Raw genomic sequence first — 10,598 nt, 5'->3', positions numbered from 1 at the left:
GATCATTTGATCAAATTGGATTCCCCAAACATGCCAGATTGATAACAGAGACAATGTGATCGTTGACAAAAAATCAGCAAAAATAAGAAAAAATTCTGGCAAAGTGGACCAATCTACGGGTTAAGGAAGAATTTACAAGGAAGCGATGATTCCAGTGTAAGACTATGGCACCCACCCCGCCATCTCTATCACCATTCCCAGGAAGTATGGGTATGCTCTGGGCAGGAGAGGGGTGTGGTATAGAGCAGCCTTTCTCAAACTCTAGGTAACTTAAGAACCAATGGACTCTTGTTAAAATGCAGATGCTTATTCCATAGTCAGGGGTAAGTAAGGACAAGAGGACTGAGATTCAGCATTTCATACCTCGTAGGTGGCGCCTCTGCTGCTGCTACTGCTGCTGTTGCTATACAGACTTGTTACTTCAAGTAACAAGGGATTGCTGGGTCTCTTAGGGTAACAGCTCTACCCTATGAAACAGCTGTTCATAAAAAGCAGAAGGGACGTTTCTTGGTCTGGCAGAGAGAGGACCACCAATGCAGAGGACAATTGCACTCCCCACTGCAGCTGGTAGGCACAAAGCGTAGCTCACTGAGGATCTGTAGGAAGCAGAATGGTTAACGGCTCAAGAATTAGTATGACACTGACCTGAGTTATAATCCTGGATGCACCTGCCATCTTCCTAGCTGTGTAGCCATAGGTAAGCAGTTCAACATCTCTGAGACTGTCTCCTCATCTATAAAAAGTGGAAAAAACCATACCCACTTTCAATGGGTGTTATGAGGATGAAATGAGATAATGTAGATATAGTCTGGCATTGACTTGGGCACAAGAACTGTAGATGTTACTTATTTCCTTTTTGACTCTCAGTTGTATTCCCAAACTTCCTGCCTCCAAGCAGCATTCTCCAGATTTCCTTGTCAGCTAGTTTCTGATTAGCCTCTGCTAATTGGGAGATACTGGTGGGAAAAGAAAAGGCAGGAGAAAAGATAAGCCATTGTTCCTTCCTTTGCATCTGTCTCTGGAAGTGGCAGCAGCAGAATGCCAACAAACTCAGAAACATGGGCCCATTGACTCTGATTGCAGCAGCTGCAGCCGCAGTGACAACGGCGCGTCACTGGAGGTGACTGCCAGGTGCTGCATGTGTGGCATGGTTATGGCAGCTGTAGCAGCTGAAATAAACAACTACGGGCTCCAGAAGTCTCAGCAACAATTCCAACAGCATCAGCAAGACTGGGCTCCAGGGCTCCTGCGGAGTCAGCAGGAGTGCAGGCTTTTGGCTTCCTGCAGAGCAGCAGGGGTGGTGGTTCTGATAACAGCTGTGTTACTAATAGCACTCCAGCACCCTCATCAGCCTGGCCCATGTGGGTTCCACAAAGCATCATTGTCCCCTTTGTCCCTGCAGCTCTGGGGATGTGCTAGTCTAGATAGGAGTGCCCTCGTCCTTTCCCTTCTTGAATCCCTGGTTCTTCCAACATTTTTATAAACAATTCCTTTTGCTAAATCCCCTCTGTTTGAAAAAACTACAGTATTTCCACCTTGCTGACTAGACTGACAGTTACAATTTATTATTATTATTATTATTATTATTATTATTATTATTATTGATGACTTCTTGGGCCTGGGAATAAAGTGATCAAGGGAAAAACAGTGGCTACTAAATCTTTGTTCATAGCAGGTGTGCATCTGAAACCACACTTTTCTCCCTTCCCCCCAATAACCTTTCCCTAATAAGAGCATGTTTAGATATTATAATTCCAGGACTTCTGATTATAATGGCAGATTTTTTAAATCAAAAATATAATATCAAATTTTTTTAAAAAAATAAAAGATTGAGGGATTGTTTCATAAAACTTAATCAAAGAATAATAAAATTTTTTAGAAATAAAGGAAATTTGAGAACTAGTCATAAATGTAATGAGAGTTAATAATGAGAATTTCAGGGAGAGAGAACAAGAAAATAAAGGGGCGGAAATTATAAAGAAATAATAAAAGAAACATTTGCAGATCTGAACGACAGGAGTGTCCACTATGTAAGAGTTCCTTGAGATCCCAAATCAACGAATGAAGAAACAATCATATAAACAACACCAAGGCATAATATCATTAAATTGTAGGAAATTCAGTTAAAGAGAAGATTCTGAAAACTTCCAGGAAGAAAATATATCACTACAAAAAAAATGAAGAATTATAATGATATTGAACCTCTCAAGAACAACACTGGAAGCTAGAAAACAATGAAGCAATACCTTTGAAAGTAGAAGGCAAAATAATTTTGGAAATTATTATAATTTTATATAACTATTTTATAAAATATATTATAATATTTACCATTGTACGCATATAGCTAAATTATAAATCCACAGGGAAGACTACTTTTTGACATGCAAGATCTCAAAAGTTTTTCCTTGTACTGACCCTTTTTAGAAAGCCACTAGAGGTTGTACTTCAATAAAAGAGTAAAACTAGAGAAAGAAATATGGGATCTAGAGGAAAATGTGTTATCTTAGTTCGTATTGTCCAGAAGCTGACTCTGACACAGGGAGGTGCATGCTGGTAGGGAAATGAAAAAAGTGAGACAGGGAAGAAAAGGATGTGAATAAGGGAGTAGTCATCAAGCAAGGTGCCACTGTAAGCAACCAGAGCTTAATCTTGTTGGGAAAATTCTGGAACACAGTATAAATTACATTGCTCAGAGTTATCTCACTTGAGGGATGAGGAAGATGGGTTTATTTCCATGTTGTCAACCACTTGTTTAAGCTGTTTCCAGACACCTTCAACGTGCTTGTGTGTGTTGGGGAAGGGGTGGGAGGGTGGGCAGGAGGGATGGGAGAGGGGAGGAGAGTGAGAACAAAATCTTCAAGAAAAACAATGCAGGTGCTGGCAGTTGGACAGATGTTTACTTGAGTGCAATGACATATGTCATTTTCAATCACATTCTATTGCTAAAAACTGGCCATATGATTATACCTGGATGCAAAGGAGGTTGGGATATGTAGTCCCTGGCTGGAGAACCATTTCCCTCTACAACTTTGTATTATGGACAATGATGGATCTAGCAACTGTAAATCATTGGTGAACATCTACCTTCCACCACACGTGATTTTTGCTTTTACCTCCTGAGAGTCAGTAAAAAGAACAGGCATCATTGGAAGATTTGTGATGTTATCCTTGCTATTAGTTTTTCCTTCTAGAGTGATTATATCATCTTATCAGACGATATAACTAATGACTTACCACTTTTTATCATTTTAAATTCTAGTTTGTCCCAATAATAGTGTACATGAATCACAGAAACCCCTTCAATTCAACTTAATTAAACAAATATGTATTGTATCCTTTCTATGGTGTAGGAATTATAAATAGAACACGCTGTCTCCTATACACGAAATGCTGGGAACTAATAATGCCAAGTGGTATCTGATAACTGCTATCATAGTATATATAGCTTCATATGTCTCAAGGCATTTTGTTTCATATTGGTGATTACTAATTATCAAGACAATACTTCAATTTTCAGGAAAGCATTTTAAGTCTCCTATACAGGAAATCTACTCATCTGCCAATATCCATATCAAATGGCGTCTCTTGAGTAAACCTGCTCCCAGAAATTCCAAATGCAGTTTCTGACTTCTCCTATGATATGCTGTAGAGAACTATTGAAAATGAGTTTATATTGTATTTTAGTATAATTTTGCTTCAAAATTTTCTCCAGAAAAGTTTAAGTCTCTCCAAGGCAGCAACTTAACTATTCTTCATTGTATCTTGAGCACCTGGCCTAAAGTATACATAACATGTGCTCTCATCTTATATGAAATATGAGTAGTTAAAGTAAGATTTACCAATATTCTTCAATTTTTATAACATCTGGAATCCACCAATGACTACTGTTAGGAATTCACCTAGATTCAGAGCTGGATATTTCCTTAGAAAGTGTTGTATTTTTTATTTCTTCTGTAGGTGGCTGTAAATAATGCCCTTTGCAAGCCATTTCATTTTGTTGTTAGCATCTTTCATCTGTGGATATTTAATAATTGATGATGAATGACAGATGATGGATAATGATGATTAGTATTATATGGGGCACTTTGGGTTTAGTCATCTAGTAGATGTGTACAGAAAAACCACTTCATAAAAGTTAGTGGTGTACTGGAAAGAGCAAAGGACCTTATGCTGAAGATTCTGCATCCTTAGTCAGCTCTACCATTTGGTGGTTATTTCACCTTGGCAGCATTTAACTCCCTTTAGCCTCTATTCCCTTTTCCATAGAATGCAGAGGATAACTATTTATACTATTGTGGTAAGAACTGCAAAACTATAAATACTTTTAATTATGCAAAAATTCTTCAAACGCCTGTGCTGAGAGTTAACCAAGATATACCCAACAAGTTCTCTATCAAGAGATTATAGTTATGTTATAAATCAACATGAGAAAGACAAATTTCCCTTTAGAGTAATCTGCAAAGGGAAGGAGCATTCAGTTGTAGAGAAGGAAATACGAATGGCCAAGATCATATGAAGAGATAATCTCACTCAAAAATTTTAAAATGCAAATCCATATAATAAAATCTATTTTTCACCAACCAGATTGGATAAACATTAACAATTTTATGATACCTAAGTGTCTCTGAAGATTTGAAGCAGGAGACATGCTCAAACACAACTGCAGGAAACAAATAATTTGAAGGAAAAGTCAACATAGCTGCCAAAGTACCAAAGTTTTTGAAGTATGTACCTTTGATCCACAATTCTACTGCTGCGAGTTTACCCTATGGACACTCAGAAACAAAAAACAGATGTATAAGATTATTCATGATATCATTAACAACATACACCATTAGCACCTTAAATGCCCATCAACAAGAGATAGCTCAACTGAATAATGGTTCTTACAAGCAATGAATTATGTTCTCCTTAGACATTAAAACAGTTACACTACCTGTATGTAAAAGTTTGTGTTCATATTGCCTGCTGACACTAATCCCAGAGTTTCAGTGTCTTAACAATATGAACTTTATTTCTTGTTCATGCTATAGCCCAGTCAGGGGCAGGGGAGGTCATGGGGATGTGTTCTTTGCAGTCTTTCAGGCATCAGGCTGATATAGGCTCTGCCATCTTTAACATCTGGCCTCCATAGCCACCCTGGCCATCAATATCCAGCTGGCAGGTAGGAAATGGGAAGGGGATCATGTGTGGATATTTTTATGACCAGATATGGAGGTGAAACACATCACTTCCACTCCCTCAACTGGCCACACCTAATTGCTAGCGAGTGTTAAAAATGCAGTCTGTCTGTGAAGCCAGAAAGGAGAGGAGATGGGTGGATGATTAAGACCAACTCACGAGATATGCCATGATGGTTTAATGTCAGGCAATTTCCAAAATAGAAAGGTGAAAGAAAAATGCAATGTACAGAATAGCATGGATATGTATGTGTGTTTATGTGTGTGTATGTATATATTATTACATGTGTGTATATGTATAGATCCTATTTATTTAGATTTTTACATATATTTTTAGAAAAGCATATAAATATGTAAATTCTGTTTTCTAACTGAACACTCAAGAAAATAATAAGCGATTATTTTAGTGAGGAGGACTAAGGTTGTGGTAAGGAAAGAGGCTTTACTCTTTATATTAAAACTCTCTTTTTGGTTAAATTTTTAAAAATATATGTGTAAGATTTATATTTTAAAAATCACTTTAAGCAATGACAAAAATATCCAATTTTAGATAGTAATACACATATCTTAATTAGAATATAATTCAGTGATAAACTAAAGCTATGTTCAACCCATGGAACATGCTTCTTAAATGTTGAATGAATGAAAGAATAAATTAATGTCTATATAAATTAAATGAAGGCCATAAGAATTCAACTAAGAAAAGATTCAGCAGGTGTTAGAATTGGCATGAGAGCCTTCTCGAAGGATGCAGGATGGGAATTGGGTCTTGAAGAATGCTTCAATTTGAACTAAATAACTTTTGTATGTATACTAGAGCAGAGTAATAAACTGCAAGAATATTCAAATCTTAGATGATTAACGAAAAAAGCACAGAAATTCTCCTGTATTTCTAGAACCATTTTGTGTTCACCAGAAAGTTTAAATTGGTTTCCTCCTTCACAGATTTGAGAACAATATTCCTGCTGTGTTGTTCTATTTTTTTGGCCCCTGATATGACCAAGATTTTTCATTCTTGTTCTGTGTACTGGGTATCTGCTCATTCGTTATTTCTCAACATCCCCTTGGCCTCTACTACCTCTTGTAAGAGACTTCCTGCCTTTATGGGCATCATCTTTGTGTGGTCCATTACCAAGAGAGGGGCTTTGGGACTTCCACCTTCACTGCTTTCTCTTACCTTCAACCCTCCTGCTCATAAGCATGTAAGTAATTCAGTGTTACTGATGAAGGTGTGCTTTTCTTCACTCCAGAACCCTTTGTTTTGTGTACCATAGTTAAAAAAATATGTACAGAGTTATGACTACTGTATTTTATCAGCCAGAAGAAAGGACATTATGTGGGGAGGAATGGTGGCTTATAAAAGATATTATACTGCTTTTTGCTCTTGCTCTATATCCTGCAGGTAAACTGATATTTTCATTACCTCAGACCCATTTGAAAGCTCTCTAAATGAATGTTCTGAAGAAAAATATATAACTTTGGTTATCATATTTTATGGTTATTACTGTGTACACATTAAATGTGAATTAATGCAATAAAACAGTACATTTCACATAAAAATACTATGAATTTCACTGCTGCCACTGACATAGTACATGTATCAATATAATTATGGGGTACAAATCTTTGCCAAGAGAGGAAGTAACATTTATTTGATATTTACTTATTGTGAGAATTCAAAACAAGTAATACACTTTGATATCACACTCTTTCCTGATCTGTTCTCCTTACCTGAGGTTCCTTTTATGAAATTAGCATTTTCTTTAAACTTAGCCTTAATTTGATAACAGGTGGTAGCATTGAAGATATTTTGCAAAGACTGGTACCAGTGAAAACCTACTTGCCACTAAGCATGGTTGAGTAATTCTCACCACTGAAATTTAAGGGGATTCTGTGGTTTGCTCTAGATATCATCAATTTAACAAAGTATTTTACACTCTTAATATTAGACTAGGTAGATAAAATAATATGTGCATTATAGCAAATGGTTAGGTGTTTGCTACTTAATACAACAGGCACAATTAGTAAATGCATTCACAGAGGTTCAATTTGGAACTTTTATATATACATCTATAATTTTCTATAAATAAACTAGCCAAACTTCATTGAAAATCAACAATAATTATCAGCAAATAAATTTTACACGGTTTGAAGGCAGAAAAAACTCTCACATAATATTCAGATCCATAAACTATAAGATTACATTTAAATATATTTTTATTGATTTCAGTGAGGAAGGAAGAGGGAGAAAGAGAAAGAAACATCAATGATGAGAGAGAATCATTGATCGGCTGCTTCCTGCACTCCCCCTACTGGGAATCCAGCCCACAAACTGGGCATGTGCCCTGACCAGGAATCAAACCATGACCTTCTGGTTCATAGGCTGATGTTCAACCACTGAGCCACACAGGCCAAGCTATACGATTACATTTAAAAATGATTCTCCAGAGTCAAATATTATCAGACTTTGTTAATATCCCCTATAGAACCTAAGACTGAAAGTGGATGCTAATAAGTACTCACTGTCATGAATTCTCAGAAATCCTTGTTCTTACTCCCAGCTATGGCTGTATACACTTCCCAAACTTAGCACCGTGGGTCTGAATACGAGGGTGCATATGTGTGTATGTCCCAAAAGGAAAGGACTCCAACATATTTACACTAGGAGCTGTTTCTCTGATTACATATTCCTCTACATATATCATTCCTATGTCCTTCATCCTTGCCAACAGAACACCCTTTATATTTGGAAATTAAGCAGAGAAGATTTGATTTCTCGAAAAGTGGATGCAGGCTCTGGTCTAGGGATGGGCTTGAGCCTAGTTCTGGACAGTGTGTTATGAGGGGGTGTCTTCTGAGAAAGAATTTTTCTCTCTAACAAGAGAAGGATTACATGAGAAGTGGTTTTTGCAGCACACTTCCTGTGGCCTGGCCCTTGAATCTGTGTGGAGGGGAACCGTGGTGCTTGAAACTGTGTTGGAAAGACCAAGAGACATCAGCGTAGCATTGTTGAGTCTGGAATTATCCTGCAGCTGCCTACCTCTGGATTTCTTAGTACATGAAATACAACTCTTTTTTACAGCATTGATAGTTTTGTTTTTCTATTATTTTTTGGTATGCGTGTCTATTTGAAGTTTTGGTCATTATCATAAACGGAAACCAGTCAAGTGAGTTGTGTTATATTTTTTTTCATTAATGTTCAGATGAGTCAATGTCAGCTTGGGCTTTTACCAGGTAAGAACAATAAAGGTAGGAGGGAATAGGGAGTTCAGGGTGTTAAAAACAAGATTATGATGAGAATCATGGACTCTAAGTAAGATGAAGAGGAAAGGGAATATGGAAGGAGGCCATAAGAGGTCACTTTAGGTCTTAATCAGGTCAGAGAACTCTTGCAGTGGGCATATTAGAGTAAAGACGTTGGAAAAACAGAAGACGGTGGTTAAACTAAATGCTTAAAATTGGAATAAGAAGTGGGGACATCACTGATGATTACAAGTCCTTGGGTAGGACTCTGGAGAGATGGCTAAGTGAGGTAGAGCAAAGGACTTTGGAAATGTGGACATCAAAGGCCAGAGAGATCAAGTCAATATCAAAAAGAATCATCTCTAGCCCTAACCGGTTTGGCTCAGTGGATAGAGCGTCAGCCTGCAGACTCAAGGGTCCCAGGTTCAATTCCGGTCAAGGGCATGTACCTTGGTTGTGGGCACATCCCCAATAGGGAGTGTGCAGGAGGCAGCTGATTGATGTTTCTCTCTCATCGATGTTTCTAACTCTCTATCCCTCTCCCTTTCTCTCTCTAAAAAAATCAATAAAAAATGTATTTTTTTAAAAAAAAGAATCATCTCTTGCCCAGCCAGTGGGCATGGCTCAATGATTGAGCACTGACCTATGAACCAAGAGGTCGTGGTTCAATTCAGATCAGGACATATGTGGGCTCAAGCAGCAGTAGAGGGCATGCAGGAGGCAGCCAATCAATGATTCTCTCTCATTGTTGATGTTTCTATCTCTCCCTTCCTCTCTGAAATTAATATATATAAAAGAATGATCTCTCTCTTACACACACACACACATACATATGCACACACATGATCTCATTCATTTATTATGGAAAATATATTTAAAATTCATTCTCTCTCATGTCTATTTTTCACCATTTTCTGCTCTGCTCTATACCCTATGGTGGTTGACCTCTGTGCTACATCACTCATGTTCCCTAGTTGTGGGGCTTTCAGTTGGGTTGGCCTAGGGAAAGTGCTGGGAAAACCAAAGTTAGAATATTTATCTCCTTCCCTATCTCTTACTGTGGCTCTTGATGTAGCTGAGTAGGAGGGCTATAGCTCTTAATGGAGGGGGAAGTGTCTCTTTCGTGGCTCCAAGCTCTTTCCAGGTTCCTATAATGCTTCTCCCTCATCTTTGCTGGGGGTGGTAATGGCTTCATGCAGTTCTTGATCATTCTGTGATTGTTTCCTTAAGTCAAACCCTTTAAAATATTTTCTTTAACTTTCTTCAATTGAAAAATTTTGAGGTGCTACATATCTTCTCTCAGAACCTAGACTATTTTAGTTGGTTCCACAACCTAAAGTTACAGAATAAGGAACAATAAAATTAAATAATATATTAAGAAAAGTGTCAATGCTGAAACCGGTTTGGCTCAGTGGATAGAGCGTCGGCCTGCGGACTGAAAGGTCCCAGGTTTGATTCCGGTCAAGGGCATGTACCTGGGTTGCGGGCACATCCCCAGTGGGAGATGTGCAGGAGGCAGCTGATCGATGTTTCTCTCTCATCGATGTTTCTAACTCTCTATCTCTCTCCCTTCCTCTCTGTAAAAAATCAATAAAATATATTAAAAAAAAAAAAAGAAAAGTGTCAAATATTATCAAATAACAAGATACTAAACAATATGTTGAAAAAAAATTTCGATACAGAAATTTTTCGGGACTTACTCATTGGGAAATTTTGAATCATAGAGACAGATGGCCCTACTGGAACAAACTGTTACAACTTCCTATTCCAATCTATTTTATCTGGAGAAATAAACTATTACATGTAAAATAGAACTTAAAAATGTAAAATTTAGCTCCAGGAAAATACAATGAATCTTTTTAACTTATCCTGATTTATATAGCAATTACCCCTTTCCTTTGATATATTTCTGGCATTCCTAGATTCATCTAAATATGTCTATCATTTATCATTCCACAATAATAAAACTGCTTACAGATAATTTTTTAAAGGCAATACCATATCCTCCAGAGGCCCACAGGAAGGCCCACATAATTACATGTGATCTCATGCAGCTACTTTATTTTTATTTTTTGTAATTAAAATTTGTTTTCTTTGTTACTCCAGGGCCAGAATTATATTTCATTGCTATTTCTGACATTGGCCACGAACACTAAAATTTACCTTACTAGTGGT

This window comes from Myotis myotis, unplaced genomic scaffold, assembly GCF_014108235.1.
Source record: "Myotis myotis isolate mMyoMyo1 unplaced genomic scaffold, mMyoMyo1.p scaffold_m19_p_13, whole genome shotgun sequence".
Lineage (NCBI taxonomy): Eukaryota > Metazoa > Chordata > Mammalia > Chiroptera > Vespertilionidae > Myotis > Myotis myotis.
The sequence above is the reverse complement of the archived record's forward strand: the minus strand, read 5'-3'. Positions refer to the sequence as shown.